Source organism: Rattus rattus, chromosome 15, assembly GCF_011064425.1.
Source record: "Rattus rattus isolate New Zealand chromosome 15, Rrattus_CSIRO_v1, whole genome shotgun sequence".
Lineage (NCBI taxonomy): Eukaryota > Metazoa > Chordata > Mammalia > Rodentia > Muridae > Rattus > Rattus rattus.
This window is the reverse complement of record NC_046168.1, coordinates 40,980,142-40,999,950: the sequence shown is the minus strand read 5'-3', so window position 1 is coordinate 40,999,950 and position 19,809 is coordinate 40,980,142.

Here is a 19,809-nt window from a genome sequence, read left to right as displayed (position 1 = left end):
TATGCTAGTGCAATGGTGACACAAAGCTTGTGGAAGGAACCTATCAATATCTGATTTGGCTTCAGGCCCACTCCATGAGATAGAACCCAAACTTGACATGTTTGGGTGACCGAAAACTTAAAACTAGATAACCCAAGGACCTAAGGTAAATCCAAATATTATTGAGCTAAAAACAAAAAAAAATCATAAAATGGCTCCTAATGACATACATACTATACTCATACATCAGTGACTTGCTCAGCCATCTTCAGAGAACCTTCCTTCAGCAACATATGGGAACAAACACACACACACACACACACACACACACACACACACACACACAAACATATACACACGCCCCCTGCAACCAGACATGCTGAGTGAGAAACTTCGAACACTCAGCTCTAAATGGAATATCGCTATCCTATCTCTCCCTTTGGGCTCAGGGAATCCTGTGGAAAAGGAGGCAGAAAGAGTATCCTTTACATATGTATTATAGCTTTCAACTTGGCATTTTCATGAGATTCCTAAGTGTGTGGAAATGTGTGGTCTCTGTATCTTTACCTGTTTCTTGTGCCTTTTGATGGGCTCCTTTACTTCTCTTGTTTGTGTTCTCCTATTCCAATGAATTAGTTTTGCTTTATTTTATAATTATACTTTTTATTATTATCCTTTAGAAGCCTATTTCTTTTCTAATAAGAGACAGAAAGAAGGTGGATTTGCATGGAAAGAAACATAATAAGGGGAGTAGAGGGAGGGAATACTGTATTCAGGATATATTATGTAAGGGGGGAAAGCCATTTTCAATAAAAGGGGGGAAAGTAAAAGAAAAGAATGATATGAAGGCTGTGGAGACAGCCCAGAGGATAAATGTGCTTACCATGCAAGGCTCACAGCTTGAGTTCAACCCCAGAACCCACATGAAATGGGACAACAGATTCTTCTGACCTTCACACAAAGCATACATACACACATAAAATAATGAAACAAATGTGTTCTAAAATAAAAACAAGCTCAATACAGCCTAAATAACTGAAATAAGAATATTTACAAAAATGTTAACTCCTTCAGATATTAGGGTATCCTTTGTGATATTAATAACTATTTTCTTAAAATAAATTTTTACAGGAATGAACAGGAATGAACCGCAACAGAAAGATAATTATAATCATGGAGTCTTGAGTTCAAAGTGAATGTTTCCCTGATATACTCAAAACCAAATGCAGATATTAAAGTATGGGGCTTAGGAGTATAGCTCAGTGACTAAGTATATTCTTAGTGAGCAGGAAATCTGGGTTTGATCCCCAGTCCCTGCCCTTAAAAAATAAAATGGTCAACTCCCCACCATCTAAATTCACCTCTCCTATGTCTCACTAATATTTCTCATAATGAGATTGAGAACCTGTATGACTGTGTGAATGGAGAAATGCCAATGTGGCAGTGCTTCAGCACACTGGGAACTACTGAGACCTCTATTGTGGGGTGCATGGAACAATGTGAGAAACTCCTCCATCTCAAGTGCCTGGAGCATTTGAATTTATATAATGAGCACATGGTCTCTTTGTACTCAAGAATTAATACATATTTATTCCAAGGTTTCCCTGACTTAGGTTATCTGTCAGAGAAACAAACACACTAGCTAGCCCAGGAGGATGTGCAGGGACTGCAAATGAGTCACCTTTGAAATGAGGCCCAAGCTGTGCTCTGACCACAGGCAATGGCTGTCGACTAAGTGTCAGGCAGGACCACTGTAGGATACTGAGTAATAGGTCTGCATGCATGGCTTGTTTAGTAATGAAGTCATCGTATTGCTATCCTGGTTACACTGTTACAGTCCCAGGCTTAGAAGTCTTGGGAGGAAATAAACTCCCATCACAACTGAGGAAAAGACCCTAAGTATGAATGCTCAGGAGGGTAGAATCAGAGACTTTGACAGCTTAAGGATGAAAGAACAAACATCAGCACAAGAGGAATGGGAGGTGTGGTGGCCTGAGTCTTTACAGTCCTTCCCTGAATGCACACTTTCATCCACACACAGAGATACTGACAGCTGGTACCACACAGACAAGTATACTCTTTTCCCTCTCCACACAGAGAACCAACCTCTATTCATCACATCTCTCACTAGAAACAACACGGACACTGGGTGGGGGAAGAATTCTATGACAGTTCATCTAAGTCTACCTACTACAAAAGCCAAAATATTGTTGTCTTGTAAAAGCATCACTTTTAAAAGATTTTTAAGTGTGTGTGTGTGAGTCTGACTTTATGCACATAAATGCAATGTTTGTGGAATCTAGATTTGAATCCCCTGAACCTAGAGATGTATACTGTTGTGAGCCACCAAAGTGGGTGCTGGGAACAGAACACCAATCGCTCTTAACCACTGAGTCATTTCTCTAACCCCTAAAGCAATATTCTTCGTCAAATTTCCACTGCAAAAATTTCCCTTGAAGCTGAAGGCCAAACCTCCCTGATCCCAGCCCACAGCTCCCTGGTCCCAAACCCCTTGGGAGAGAGAGTTCACCACCCACACAGGTGGGCACTCCTGAGACTGCAGAGTGGGAGAGACCACCAATACTGCCCATCCCTGCCCACATTCCTGGCCCAAGAGGAAACTGTATAGGGCCTCTGGGATCAGGAAGATAGGGGCACTCAAGCAGCAGGTGCCCTAGTATACCGCCCGGACCTGAAGGGACCCGGTCAACAGCTACCTGCACCCAAATGCTATGGGAGGGAGAGCTAAACATTCAGAGGGGCAGACACACTTGGGAAGCCAGAAGAAACTACATTCTACCCACATTTCTGACTCCAGAGGAAAATGCCTAATGCCATCTGGGACTCCGGTGCATGGGGGTCCTGGGAAAAGGCAGCAAAGGCCCTCCTGGTTGCTGCCCTCATACAGAGCTCAAAAGCAGGCCCAAGTAGCAACTTCAGCTCCAGGAAAACAGGTAAGACCAACTTCTCTGCTCCATGTGACCTGCCTGGTGGACTCAGGACACACACTCACAGAAATAGCTGAAGACCAGTAAACAGGAAAGACTACACACCTGAAACCAGAACACTCTGTTCCCACAACTGGCTGAAAGAAAACAGGAAAACAGGTCTACAGCACTTGTGACAAACAGGCCTATAGCACGGTGGAGGCACTGTCAGAAATAGCAGAACAAGGTAACATGAGAGAGAATCTGATGGTGAGAGGCAAGCGCAGGAACCCAAGCAACAGAAACCAAGACTACATGGCATCATTGAAGCCCAATTCTCCCACCAAAGCAAACACTGAATATCCAAAAACACCAGAAAAGCAAGAGCTAGATTTTAAATCACATTTGATCATGATGATGGAGAATTTCAAGAAAGAAATAAAGAGCTCCCTTAGAGAAATGCAGGAAAACATTAAAAAAAAAAAAAAGTAGAAGCCTATAGAGAGGAATCACAAAAATGCTTGAAAGAATTTGAAGAAACACAATCAAACAGGTGAAGGAATTAAAAATGGAAATAGAAGCAATAAAGAAACCACTAAGGGAGACAACCCTGGATATAGAAAACCAAAGGAAGAGACAAGGAGCCGTAGATACAAGCATCACCAACAGAATACAAGAGATAGAAGACAGAATTTCAGGAGCAGAAGATTCCATCAAAATCATCAACACAACTTTCAAAGATAATGTAAAATAGAAAAAGCTACTGGTCCAAAACATACAGGAAATCCAGGACTCAATGAGAAGATCAAACCTAAGGATAATAGGTATAGAAGAGAGTGAAGACACCCAGCTCAAAGGACCAGTAAATATCTTCAACAAAATCATAGAAGAAAACATCCCCAACCTAAAGAAAGAAAGGGCCATAAACATACAAGAAGCCTACAGAACTCCAAATAGACAGGACCAGAAAAGAAACTCCTCCTGTGACATAATAGTCAAAACACCAAATGCACAAACCAAAGAAAGAATATTAAAGCAGTAAGGGAAAACGGTCAAGTAACATATAAAGGCAGACCTATCAGAATCACATGAGATTTCTCACCAGAGACTATGAAAGCCAGAAGATCCTGAACAGATGTCATACAGACCCTAAGAGAACATGAATGCCAGCCCAGGTTACTGTATCCAGCAAAACTCTCAAATAACATAGATGGAGAAACCAAGATATTCCATGACAAAACCAAATTTACACAATATCTTTCTACAAATCCAGCCCTACAAAGGATATTAAATGGTAAAGCCAAACATACAGAGGCAAGACACCCTAGAAAAAGCAAGAAAGTAATAGTCTTGGCAACAAAACAAGGAGAAGACAAGCACACAAACATAATTTCACATCCAAATACGAATATAACAGGAAGCAATAATGACTATTCCTTAATATCTCTCAACATCAATGGACTCAACTCCCCAATAAAAAGACATAGATTAACAAACTGGATATGCAATGAGGACACTGCATTCTGCTGCCTACAGGAAACACACCTCAGAGACAAAGAAAGACACTACCTCAGAGTGAAAGGCTGGAAAACAACTTTCCAAGCAAATGATCTGAAGAAGCAAGCTGGAGTAACCATTCTAATATCAAATAAAATCAATTTTCAACTAAAAGTCATCAAAAAAAGATAAGGAAAGGAAGGACACTTCATATTCATCAAAGGAAAAATCCGCCAAGATGAACACTCAGCCCTAAATATCAATCCTCCAAATACAAGGGCACCTACATACATAAAAGAAACCTTACTAAAGCTCAAAGCACACATTACACCTCACACAATAATAGTACGAGATTTCAACATCCCACTCTCGCAATGGACAGATCTTGGAAACAGAAATTAAACAGAGACATAGACAGACTAAGAGAAGTCATGAACCAAATGGACTTAACAGATATTTATACAACATTCTATCCTAAAACAAAAGGATATACCTTCTTCTCACCACCTCATGGTACTTTCATCAAAATTGACCATATAATTGGTCAGAAAACAGGCCTCAATAGATACAGAAAGTTGAAATAATCACATGCGTCCTGTCAGACCACCATGGGCTAAAGCAGGTCTTTAACAATAAGGGAAGAATGCCCACATATATATGGAAGTTGAACAATGCCCTACTCAATGATAATCTGGTCAAGGAAGAAATAAAGAAGGGAATTGAAGACTTCTTAGAATTTAAAGAAAATGAAGGTACAACATACCCAAACTTAGGGGACACAATGAAAGCTGTGCTAATAGGAAAACTCATAGCTCTGATTTCTGCAGAAAGAAACAGGAGAGAGCATATGTCAGCAGCTTGACAGCACACCTAAAAGCTCTAGAACAAAAAGAAGCAAATACACCCAGGAGGAGTAGAAGGCAGGAAATGATCAAATTCAGAGCTCAAACCTTCCAGGTAGAAACAAAAAGGACCATAGAAAGAATCAACAGAACCAAAAGTTGGTTCTTTGAGAAAATCAACAAGATAGATAAATCCTTAGCCAGACTAACGAGAGGGCACAGAGAGTGTGTCAAAACTAACAAAATCAGAAATTAAAAGGGAGACATAACTACAGAATCAGTGGAAGTTCAAAAAATCATCAGATCCTATTACAAAAGCCTATATTCAACAAAACTTGAAAATCTGCAGGAAATGGACAATTTCCTAGACAGATACCAGGTACCAAAGTTAAATCAGGAACAGATAAACCAGTTAAACAGCCCCATAACTCCTAAAGAAATAGAAGCAGTCATTAGACATCTGCCAACCAAAAAGAGCCCAGCTTCAGATAGGTTCAGTGAAGAATTCTATCAAACCTTCATAGAAGACCTCATACAAATAGTATCCAAACTATTCCACAAAATTGAAACAGATGGAGAACTAAGGAATTCTTTCTATGAAGCTACAATTACTTTTATACCTAATCCACACAAAGACCCAACAAAGAAGAGAACTTCAGACCAATTTCCCTTATGAATATCGATGCAAAAATATCAAGAAATTTCTGGCAAACCGAATCCAAGAGCACATCAAAACAATCATTCACCATGATCAAGTAGGCTTCATCCCAGGCATGCAGGGATGGTTTAATATATGGAAAAGCATCAACGTGATCCATTATATAAACAAACTGAAAGAACAAAACCACATGATCATCTCATTAGACACTGAGAAAGCATTTGACAAAATTCAACACCCCTTCATGATAAAAGTCCTGGAAAGAATAGGAATTAAAGGCCCATACCAAAACATAATAAAAGCCATATACAGGAAACCAGTCACTAACATTAAACTAAATGGACAGAAACTTGAAGCAATCCAACTAAAATCAGGGACTAGATGAGGCTGCCCACTCTCTCCCTACTTATTCAATATAGTTCTTGAAGTTCTAGCCAGAGGAATCAGACAACGAAAGGAGATCAAGGGGATACAGATTGGAAAAGAAGAAGTCTAAATATCACTATTTGCAGATGATATGATAGTATATTTAAGTGATCCCAAGAGTTCCACCAGAGAAGTACTAAAGCTGATAAACAACTTCAGCAAAGTGGGTGGGTATAAAATTAACTCAAATAAATCAGTAGACTTCCTCTACACAAAAGAGAAACAAGTTGAGAAAGAAATTAGGGGAACGACAACCTTCATAATAGTCCCAAATAATATAAAGTACCTCAGTGTGACTTTAACCAAGCAAGTAAAAGATCTGTACAATAAGAACTTCAAGACTCTGAAGAAAGAAATTGAAGAAGACCTCAGAAGATGGAAAGACCTCCCATGCTCATGGATTGGCAGGATTAATATAGTAAAAATGGCCATTTTACCAAAAGTGATCTACACATTCAATGCAATCCTCATGAAAATACCAATCCAATTCTTCAGAGAGTTAGACAGAACAATTTGCAAATTCATCTGGAATAACAAAAAACCCAGGATAGCTAAAACTATCCTCAACAATAAAAGGACTTCCAGGGTAATCACTATCCTTAAACTCAAGCAGTATTACTGAGCAGTAGTGATAAAAACTGTATGGTATTGGTACAGAGACAGGCAGATAGACCAGTGGAATAGAACTGAAGACCCAGAAATGAACCCACACACCCATGGTCACTTGATTTTTGACAAAGGAGCCAACACCATCCAATGGAAAAAAGATAGCATTTTCAGCAAATGGTGCTGGTTCAACTGGAGGGCAGCATGTAGAAGAATGGAGATCAATCCATGCTTATCGACCGTACAAAGCTTAAGTCCAAGTGGATCAAGGACCTCCACATCAAACCAGATACAATCAAACTAATAGAAGAAAAGGTGGGGAAGCCTCTTGAACACATGGGCACTGGAGAAAATTTCCTGAACAAAACACAAATGTCTTATGCTAAGATCAAGAATCAACAAATGGGATCTCATAAAACTGCAAAGCTTCTGTAAGGCAAAGGAAACTGTAGTTAGGACAAAATGGCAACCAACAGATTGGGAAAGGTTTTTTGCCAATCCTACAACTGATAGAGGGCTCATATCCAAAATATACAAAGAACTCAATAAGTTAGACCACAGGGGGACAAATAACCCTATTAAAAAATGGGGTTCAACTCCTCCATTGTTGGTGGGATTGCAGACTGGTACAACCATTCTGGAAATCAGTCTGGAGGTTCCTCAGAAAATTGGACATTAAACTGCCTGAGGATCCAGCTATACCTCTCTTGGGCATATACCCAAAAGATGCCCCAACATATAAAAAAGACACGTGCTCCACTATGTTCATAGCAGCCTTATTTATAATAGCCAGAAGCTGGAAAGAACCCAGATGCCCTTCAACAGAGGAATGGATACAGAAAATGTGGTACATCTACACAATGGAATATTACTCAGCTATCAAAAACAACGAGTTTATGAAATTCGTAGGCAAATGGTTGGAACTGGAAAATATCATCCTGAGTGAGCTAACCCAATCACAGAAAGACATACATGGTATGCACTCATTGATAAGTGGCTATTAGCCCAAATGCCTGAATTACCCTAGATGCCTAGAACAAATGAAACTCAAGACGGATGATCAAAATGTGAATGCTTCACTCCTTCTTTAAAAGGGGAACAAGAATACCCTTGGCAGGGAAGAGAGAGGCAAAGATTAAAACAGAGACTGAAGGAACACCCATTCAGAGCCTGCCCCACATGTGGCCCATATATATACAGCCACCCAATTAGACAAGATGGATGAAGCAAAGAAGTGCAGAAGTGTAGATCGCTCCTGAGAGACACAGCCAGAATACAGCAAATACAGAGGCGAATGCCAGCAGCAAACCACTGAACTGAGAATAGGACCCCCGTTGAAGGAATCAGAGAAAGAACTGGAAGAGCTTGAAGGGGCTCGAGACCCCATATGTACAACAATGCCAAGCAACCAGAGCTTCCAGGGACTAAGCCACTACCTAAAGACTATACATGGACTGACCCTGGACTCTGACCTCATAGGTAGCAATGAATATCCTAGTAAGAGCACCAGTGGAAGGGGAAGCCCTGGGTCCTGCTAATACTGAATTCCCAGTGAACTAGACTGTTGGGGGGGAGGGCAATGGGGGAGGGTGGGAGGAACACCCGGGGAGGGGGATGTTTGCCCGGAAACCGGGAAAGGGAATAACACTCGAAATGTATAAAAGAAATATTCAAGTTAATAAAAAAAAAAAGAAAAGAAAAAAAAATGGGGTTCAGAGCTAAACAAAGAATTCACAGCTGATGAATGCCGAATGGCTGAGAAACATCTAAAGAAATGTTCAACATCTTTAGTCGTAAGGGAAATGCAAATGAAAACAACCCTGAGATTCCACCTCACACCAGTCATAATGGCTAAAATCAAAAACTCCAGCAACAGCAGATGCTGGAGAGGATGTGGAGAAAGAGGAACACTCCTCCATTGTTGGTGGGATTGCAGACTGGTACAACCATTCTGGAAATCAGTCTGGAGGTTCCTCAGAAAATTGGACATTGGACTACCTGAGGACCCAGCTTACCTCTCTTGGGCATATACCCAAAAGATGCCCCAACATATAACAAAGACACATGCTCCACTATGTTCATAGCAACCTTATTTATAATAGCCAGAAGCTGGAAAGAACCCAGATGCCCTTCAACGGAGGAATGGATTCAGAAAATGTGGTACATCTACATAATGGAATACTACTCAGCTATCAAAAACAAAGACTTTATGAAATTCATAGGCAAATGGATGGAACTGGAAAATGTCATCCTGAGTGAGGTAACCCAATCACAGAAAAACATACATGGGATGCACTCATTGATAAGTGGCTATTAGCCCAAATGCTTGAATTACCCTAGATGCATAGAACACATGAAACTCAAGAACTATGACCCAAATGCAATTGCTTCACTCCTTCTTTAAAAGGGGAACAAGAGTATTTTTGGCAGGGAATAGGGAGGCAAAGTTTAGAACAGAGGCAGAAGGAACACTCATTCAGATCCTGCCCCACATGTGGCCCATACATATACAGCCACCACACTAGTTAAGATGGATGAAGCAAAGAATTGCAGGCCAACAGAAACCAGATGTAGATCTCTCCTGAGAGACAGCCAGAATACAGCAAATTCATAGGCAAATGCCATCATTAAACCACTGAACTACAATCAGGACCCCTGTTGAAGGAATCAGATAAAGAACTGGAAGAGTTTGAAGGGGCTCGAGACCCCATATGAACAACAATGCCAACCAACCAGAGCTTCCAGGGACTAAGCCACTACCCAAAGACTATACATAGACTGACCCTGGGCTCCAACCTCATAAGTAGCAATAAATAGCCTAGTAAGACCACCAGTGGAAGGGGAAGCCCTTGTTCCTGCCAAGACTGAACCCCTAGTGAACTGGATGGTTGGGGGGGAGGATGGTAATGGGGAAAGGATGGGGAGGGGAACACCGATAGAGAAGGGAAGGGGGAGGGGTTAGGGGGATGTTTTCCCAGAAAAGGGGAAAGGGAATAACAATCGAAATATAAACAAGAAATATCCAAATTATTAAAGATGGGGGGGAAATTTTCCCTTGCATGTAAATGCAGCTAAAATCCAAGTAAGAACCCAATTTTATCTTTACTTCAATTAAAATTCCCTTCATGTTATACAACCAGGGACTCAGCAGGAGATGTTATATTGCTGACAAATGACCAAAGATAAATATATGGTAATGGGAAACAAAACCAAAAGCCTAGAAAGCATTGGCAGTTATAATAACAGAGATGCCAAAGTAAACTTAATGATTGTTCATTAGATAACATGTCATATAGCTTATTCTATGATATATCATTCTGTGTAGTAAGAATTAAAGTTTATAAACTTGAACTGTGTTATGGAAGCTGAAGATGTAGCCTCCCATTCCCAGCATGCATGAGACCCTGGGTTCCATTCTAGCACTATACAAATTATGAATGGTGACTTAAGCCTGTAATCCCAAGAACTTGGAAGGTGGAGGCAGGAGGATAAGAAGTTCAAGGTCATCCATCCTCACACAGAGTGAGTATGAGACCAGCCTGAGTAAGCTACATGAGGCTGTATAGAGAAAGTCAGGCTCCGATATTTTTAATGTTCAGATTCCATGAAATGAACTGTTTTCCCATGTGACAAGCTTTTTAGGCAATCTGTTGTCATCCTACAAAATCGTCCACTAAGTACATTCACTTGACAAGGACTTGTTTTATAGCAGGTGCCAGTTTCCAGACATCTCTGTTGCTGTGTCATTGGGGGTTTATGGATAAGAAGGTAAATCCTGAGGATCACCATGTTGTCTGAATTTTACAAAAATGACATCTGACTCTAAAACCCTGAACCCAGATTTATATAGGCTGACCAACTCTGAGGATAGGTATGGGTAGTCTGTGTTTTTAATAGTTAGTATGGTGAGCCAAATTATGAGGTTGGTGATCTCTGTTCCCCGACCTACGTCCTCTGTGGCTGCCCCACCCTTTCTGTCACCTAGGACCTGGTATGGATTAGTGGGTCACTGAGTGGAGTCACTTTGCTCTAACAGTTCAACTCTTACCTGTTGAGTCCAAAACAGCAGTACACAGCTTAGCGTCCATACTCTCTTCTCCTTGCCCTCACACCTCTTCCCAGGAAAGGTCTCAAAAGATCTGAACACTGGCAGTAAAATTGTAGAAAAATTACCTTTTATAAAAATTACCAAATTAATATTCTTCCTCAAAATGAAGCAACACTTGGCAAGGGCTTGTGTTAGAAGCAGCTTTCTGGATTTTTCGACTGCCTCACCCTGCCCTGTCCTCAGCAGCTATTTAGTCTTTTACAAGTATGGATGCATTTGGATCCCTTCATGCAGTTCCAACTTATTACATTTCACAAACAAGTAGTGAACTTGATGTTGTGGGCACCTAGCAGGAATATAAAATTATATGGAACAACACAGGCAGAGCCTTCCTTTTTCTTTCAGAAGAAGAGAGGAAAATTTCATGAAGTCATTGTTTTTAATCATTGTGTAGATGCACCACATTTTCTGTATCCATTCCTCTGTTGAAGGACATCTGGGTTCTTTCCAGCTTCTGGCTATTATTCATAAGGCTGCTATGAATACAGTGGAGCACGTGTCCTTGTTATATGTTGGAGGATGGGAGAACAACATAGGCCTGCTTGACCACCCAGTTCTCTCAGAGTCTAGACCACCAACCAAGGAGTGTACCTGGAGGGATCCATGGGTCCAGATACTTATGTAACAGAGGATGGCATTGCCTGACAGCAATGGGAGGGGAGGCCCTTAGTCCCAGGGAAGCTTGATGCCCCAGCATAAGACGATGCTGGAGGGGTGGGGCGAGAGAGTGGGGGTGGGTGGGGGAGCACTCTCATACAGGCAAGGGGGGGGAGAGAAGGGGTGGATATAGGATGGGGGACTGGAGGAAGGGATAACCGGGAAGTGGGATATCATATGAGATGTAAACGAATGAAATGCTTAATTAAAAACAAACAAATACTGTAATGCTTAATCTGAGACTTATATAAGATTAAGATATACAATGTACAAAATACTTAAGCATATAAAGTAATACATATGAATAAAAAAAGAAGAAGAGAGGCAACTACTTAAGCCCAGGGCACTGTTTGGATAAGCCACATTGAAAAGCAGTTCCCACTATATCAAAGATGGAAAACTAAAACATTCCTATATACTTAACCCTTTGCAATAACTTTAAAAATTAGCATTTCTCTTCCATACAAAAACAAGGAGCCACCCTAATTCTATTGAAAAAGAAGAAAATCTTTATCCCTATAGAATTTATTACAGGTCCTAGACAGACATGTGTCCTCCTCGGCTGCTGGTTCTCCTCACAGTAGTCATGATGCTACGATGATCACATGGTCACAGATCACATGATCACAGAGTCAAATGCAACTCTTGAAAGCCAACTGGACATTGATCTGTAGCCCACTAGCAGCTTGTCTCCTCTACTCAACAACCCACTGCTACCATACCCACTGATGTCACAGCAAGGACAAGCCAGTCACAAGAGTCTCCAATATGCCTGCAGGCCCTCTTCCCATCTGGGGCCCTTTGTCTATCACAGATGGATGAGGCTCTGAAGCAAAGAGATGAAACAATTGGCTATTTGCCCCGAGGCTCTTGATTCTCCACTACTTTAGCTGAATAATTTTATAGAATTGTTCTTTCAGGACACTTATTGCCATTTGGGGTTATGTAATAGCAAGCTCGCAAATAAACAGTCATTTGAATTTTTTACAAAATCGTCAAATCTCAATTGCAGGGCTGAAGGAGTGGGGGGGGGGAACGCCTGTCTTTGGTAGCCGAGGGCTCATTATTTTAAGACAGGGTGTTAAAGGTTTGAGCTCTTCCACTCCCTTTCATTAGCTTTACACACAAGTAAATACATTGGCAGCTTGGATCAGAGCACTGGGAAACCTCCTTACAGCAAGAAAGCAGTTCAGAGAACAGTCACAAGCCCTGCTGAACCCATTCACTTCAGAGCAAAGTCACCAGGCTGACAAAATCACCCACCCAAAGTGAGCTCAGACAGTGTAGGGGTGAGAATACTCAAGTTCTTGTGGCATTACATGTGTAAACAGAGGCATGTCCCTCGAATGGTAGGTCAGCTGATGTCTATCAAAGGCAGGGGTTTCATGGCTGATCAGGGTAGAAAGAAGGGTAGGAAAGGTCTGTGGTCCTCAGACAAACCACCACTGGACGCAGCCATAGGCATCTGTCCCACATGTGTTCAACTAGATTTGCCACAAGTAATGTATGGCACTGTCTCTCCTCTATACCTTATAACATGAGTTAGATGGACCTGTTCCAGAGTTCCTGATCACTTAGCAATATCCCTATTTTTAGCCACTTCCCAGGCTCTGGAACAAATAGCAAAAAGGATCTGTAAAGAACTCTATTGTATGTAGAGTGGAATTTATTAGAGGAAACACTTGAAGGCCTCATTACCTGCAAGACCAGTAAGTGGCAAATGTGTGGTGAAGTTACCACAATCAAACTAAAACAGCCATAAAGGATGGTCTCTGTTGAGCAAAAGTACAGCTCTTACCTTAAGTTAGATAAGTACTTTGTTCTGGAGCCAAATATAAATGACCTTGGCCACCAATCATAGATTTGGATTACCCCAAACGCCATTTTTAACATGGGAGTAACTACTCTGATGTTTTTATGGTGACAGAACAAAGAAAGCCATAAATCAAGGCACTTTTTAAATACACTGGTAGAAACACTAAGTAGGTGGCTCTAAGAACATAGAGAATTTCAGCAATAGTCTCAGACACTGATGATGGTTATCCTGTTGGAAATTCTGGTTAGTAAAAACTAAGGTTTTGCTAAGTTAATGCACCCCATGAGCTTTCTGTTAGTCACGGGATATTAGGTCTGACAAGAAGTAAACAAGAGATGATTATTGTTGTGATGGCTAAAGATAGCCCAATATACTTGGGATTAGGTTTTCTCCTGCCCCGTAGGTCCTGAGGATTGAACTCAAGTTGTCAGACTTGACAACAAGCACCTTCACCCCTGAGCCACCTTGCTGGCCCACAATGTTGGCTCTGGTCCTGTGATATATCAACCTCTTCATATCTCTGGAATTCTAATCAGCCAATCAGCTGCAGACACTGCTTCTTTCCAGGGGTTCTCACTCATGTCTCATCTCCAGAAGTATTGTGTAGGAAATATTAGACATGGTGTTATTCTGACAGTGTTCTCTTTCAGCTGTCTCATTCTTTAAATGCTACCACTATTAGTTTGACTTCAGCTAATAGTCATTAAAAGCTCCAACTAAAACTATGATCCATGACTTTCCAAAACAAGCCATTCAGAAACCCAACACTCCTATTCCTGTGGTGCCCTTGACTTTGTTCTTCATGCATGGCTTCATCCTCTAGCTAGTAATTAGATGGTTATGGGCAGCCTAGACTCAAGTCCAGAGGTAGTAAAGCACACATATAGAGAACTGTCACCTTTCTGGATGTCTCTTGTTTAGCAATAAGGATTTGTCAGATACCTCCTCTCCCATAGCATTCTCTCCTTACATCCTACGAGCCAGAAGTAGGCGATAACTTCACTGAAAAGAGGAATGGGACTCATGCCAGTCCCAAAGACAAACCAGGAACCACAGCCAAGGCTTCCTCAAACACTCAGCCATGGGAACATGGGATAGCTGCCTGAACACATGGATGCTCTCGAGAAGGAATGGATGAGAAGGGATGGAGACATGATTGCTGTATTATAGCAGTGCCTGCTATGGATTCTCACCAATCCTACAGGTGCACAATGGAAACATAAGCTTCAACTGAGTAGTTAAACCCTCACTTGAACTACAGCCCCCTTCCCAGGGATCACTTATAACTAAAGGTATCTGTAAGACTCTGCCATTAGATATTCCTAAATAGTGAGACATCTGGACCACATGAAAGCGGAAGCAGCTTCTGTCCTCACAAGGACCTACCATGTTACCTCCTCCAATGGAGTTATATAAACTCGTTAGACCCCTTCAAAGTCTCTAGAAGGAGACTGTGAAGTTTCCCACAAACTAAGTTGTATTAAGCAATGGCTATGCAAGAACCTCTGAGGTAGAATATAGTTCTTTATATGTATTTCCTGGAGTGTTATATCCTGTGATATGTGGTAGACCCATTTTCAAGGTGTTTTTTTTTTAAACTTCCAGTACCCAAGCATACTGCATCTCTATTGACAAAAGCAAAGAAATGGAATAAGCCTAGATGTGTCTCATAAGACACGCAATGCAATTTTGTCTAGCTGTTAAGAAAAATAAAATTATGAAATTTGCAGGGCAATGAATGGATCTGGAAATTCTATTAAGTGAAATAACCTAGATGCATGAAGACAAATACTACATATTTTCCCTCATGCACAAAGCCTAGCTTTTCGTGTGTGTGTGTGTGTGTGTGTGTGTGTGTGTGTGTGTGTGTGTGTGTGTGTGTTTTTATGTGCTGGGGAGATGAGTGTAACTCATAAAAATAAATAGGTGATTGATGAGAGAAGAAAAAGAAGGTTTAAGAAGGCAGGCAGAGCATAGTAGACTACATGTGACATAAAAGTGGTAAAGGAAGGGGACAAATAGGGGAGATGGGGAGAGGAATGACAGAGAGGATCAATAGAAACAACGATTGCATGAAAAGTCCATGAGCAAACCTATTACATTGTATGCTAATACTAAGACAAATTTTAAAGAATACATTAGAAGATTCTCTTTCTCAGTCAGAAGAAAAGTACAAACTAAAATTAATAAAATATATTAAAATAAAAGATGTTTGGTAGAATAAAAACTGTTTATTTCACAGAAAAGATACAAGAGGAAACAGTTATTGCATTCTATACTCTAATATAATAAATTGCCTGCATATAGCATTGAACTTAAATTCCATCACTATGAATAGAAGTTTTGTGAAAATAATTTTTGGTTAAATATAAAGCTGGTATTAACTACTGTTCAAAAGCTGGGATGTTCATATGTCCTGATAGGGATGTCACTACTGTGGTTTTGCTCAATAGACAAGATGTGCCTCCAAATCACCTTCCAAATATCTATGTTTCTGCACCTTGATTATTGCTGCTTTGGCTTTGGTCAGGAGAATCTCCATTAGCAGTGGACATTGTTACTGAAGGCTCATAAGTGAACAAAATACTGAGAATAGGTGACTGCCAAGTGCTCCCTACTAAATGAAATCTTCAAAACATACCTGCCAAAGCTCAGTGAACATCACAGAAGAAGAGACAGAAAGAATGTAAGATCCTGAACAGGGGGACAGTAATTGTGGGACACCATCTTCTGAGCACAACTTGACTGTTGGATGCACTCTTGAGCTCCCAGTACCAGTATGTAATTATCTACATAAGATGGGGCTCTGGCAACAGTCTAACATGGTGGTGGGGTAGTTGAGGCTTAAGACACCATATTCCTCCCAAAGGATTTAGAGGCAGTAAGTGATTACTAAAGAAGAGGGAGATTTGTTTCAATGGTATATCCATAAATAAAGTGCCCAAGGTCCTATAAATAACCATGTTCTTGTAAGTAGCCCTCATTAAACCACCTAATCAAACCACCATAATTAAATTAAGACCTGAAAATAGAAAAGGTCTAGATGGGAAGAAAAGGACTACAGGAGTAGAAGGGAGACAAGGAAAAGTAATGGGATTAGCATGATCAAAATTCATTATATAGAAGTATAAAAACATTGAAATAAAACCCATTATCACCTATAATTAGCATATGCTACCAAAACTTAGAATCCACCAGTAGTCAAGAGTTCAGCAGGGAAGGGGAGAAATCCATAAGCCCCCTCTCAATCCGTGATTGGTTTTTAACAGTCCTAACCTTGTATAGACCTACAGTAGGCAACTTCAATAGCTGAGATTTTATTTCCATGATTGTGCCATGCCCTGAAGGCATCATTTCACAGCCCTTTTCCCTACCATCTGGCTCTCAAATTCTTTCATCTCCCTCTTCCTTGATGATCTCTGAGCCCAGGAGGGGATGGTATAAATGTCCTGTTAAGGACTGAACGCTCAATCATCACTTAACCTCAGCACCTTGAATAGCCATGAGTCTCTGCATTCACTATTATTGACTGCAAAGAGAAAGGTCTCTCATTAAAGATGCTCCAGTATGTTCATAGCTGCTTTATTTATAAAAGCCAGAAGCTAAAAAGAACCCAAATGTCCTTCAACAGAGGAATGGATACAGAAAATGTGATTCATTTACACTATGGAGTACTACTCCTCTATAAAAAAATAACAACTTCATGAAATTCATAGGCTAGTGGATGGAAGTAGAAAATACACATCCTGACTGAGGTAACCCAGTCACAAAACAACATACATGGTATGTACTCACTGATAAGTGGATATTAGCCCAAAAGTTTGGAACACCCAAGATACCATTCACAGACCATATAAAGCTCAAGAAGGAAGATCAAAATGTGGATACTTCAGTCCTTCTTAGAAGGGGGAACAAAATACTCATGGGAGGAAATATAGGAGCAAAGATTGGAGCAGAGATTGAAGGAAAAGCCATCCAGAGACTGTCCCACCTAAGGATCCATGCCATATGCAGCCACCATACCCAGTCACTATTGCTGATGCCAAGAAGTGTTTTCTGACAGGAGCCTGATATGGATGTCTCCTTAAGAGGCTCTGCCAGAGCCTTACTGATACAGATGAGGATGCTTGCAGCTAACCATTAGACTGAGCATGAGTTAGAGAAAGAACTGAAAGAGCTGAAGGGGTTTTCAACCCCACAGGAAGAACAACAATATCAACCAACCAGAACCCCCATGAGTTCCCAAGGACTAAACCACTGACCAAAGAAAAGAGTACACATGGAATGACCCATGGCTCCAGCTGCATATGTAGCAGAGGATAGCATTGTCTGGCATCAATAGGAGGGAAAGCCCTTGGTCCTGTGAAGGTTCTTTTCTCCAATCTAGAGGAAAGCCAAGGTGTTGGGGTGGGAGTTGGTGGGTGGGAGGGGAAGCATCCTCATAGAAGCAGGGGGAAGGGGTAGTGGAGAGGGGGAAAACCAGGAAAGGGGATAACATTTGAAATGTAAATACATAAACTATCCAATAAAAAATAAAAAGGGCTGGAGAGATGGCTCAGTGGTTACGAACACTGACTGCTCTTCCAGGGGTCCTGATTTCAATTCCCAGCAACCACATGATGGTTCACAACCATTTGTAATGGGATCCACTGCCTGCTTATGGTGTCTCTGAAAACAGTGTACTCATAAAAATAAAATAAATAAATCTTTAAAAAAAAAAAAAAGACCATTGATGCCTTGTCTCTTCCAAAAGACTCCATAGCTCCTGCAGTGCTGTGAAAGCTGGCCAGCAGGAAAGAAACTCCCAGCTTAGTTGCTGTTAAATTTATTTATATCTTACAACCAAAGTATGTGATGTCTCCAGCAACTGCATCTTCTTATCTAATTATCCACATACCCAATGGCAAGCCTACCCAACTCCAATAAATAGCTCCTAACCCATGGCTACACAAACAATCCTGGTTAAAACCACAAAATAAAACATAAAGACATGGCCATAGGAAAGAGACCTATAGGGAGAGGGAAAGGATGGTAGGGGTAGGGATGAGAAAGGATGGTATGTAAATAATAAGTAGAATGTACTGTATAGATGTATAAATTGTCAAAAGAAAACTATAAGAGAAAATAAAATAAAAATTAAGTTGAAGTTTTTGACAACCAGAATATTCCAGTAATAGCTGAGCCTCCAACATAAGACAAAGAATTCCTACCACTACTGGGCTTCAAGACTGCTGCCATCAAAGTCTTCCCTAAGAAAACACACTATGGCCTTTGGTATTCTTATTTTTTTAATTGAGCCAAGCCCTTTCAATAACAATGTATCATTAACAACACTAAACATACTTTTAGTAACGCATATTCGATAAATACATTCGTATATAGTATACATTTATTTAAATTTTCCCAAAGAGGAAAAATTAATTCCTATAAACACTTAGAATATAGAAGCTCCAGTTCATTCCCACATCACTGATCCCCACCCACAGCTCACTGCTCCCAAATCCCGTCGTGGGAGAGAGAGCTCACTGCCCAGACAGGTGGGCACTCTTGAGACTACAGAGCAGAAGAGACCACTAACACTGCACACCCCTGCCCACATCACTGGCCCAAGAGGAAACTGTATACGGCCTCTGGGATCCTGTAGATAAGGGCACTGGAGCAGCAGGTCCCCTACGCCCTAGACACCGCTGGAACCTGAAGGGACCGACCGGATAAACAGTTCTCTGCACGAAAATCCTGTGGGAGGGAGAGCTAAACCTTCAGAGAGGCAGACACACCTGGGAAGCCAGAAGAGACTACACTCTGCCAACATTTCTGACTCCAGAGGAAAACACCAAAGGCCATCTGGGACCAGGTGCACGGGGGCTCCCGGAAAGGGCGGCACAGGTTCTCCTGGTTGCTGCCCTCGCTGAGAGCTCATAAGCAACACCCCACGAGCAAACTTGAGCCTCGGGACCACAGGTAAGACCAACCTTTCTGCTCCAAGTGACCTGCCTGCTGAACTCAGGACACAGGCCCACAGGAACAGCTAAAGACCTATAGATAGGAAAAAGTACATGCCTGGAAGCAGAACACTCTGTTCCCATAACTGGCTGAAAGAAAACAGGAAAACAGGTCTACAGCACTCCTGACACACAAGCTTATAGGACAGTCTAGCCACTGTCAGAAATAGCAGAACAAAGTAACTCGCCAGAGATAATCTGATGCCGAGAGGCAAGCGCAAGAACCCTAGCAATAGAAACCAAGACTACATGGCATCATCGGACCCCAATTCTCCCACCAAAGCCAACACT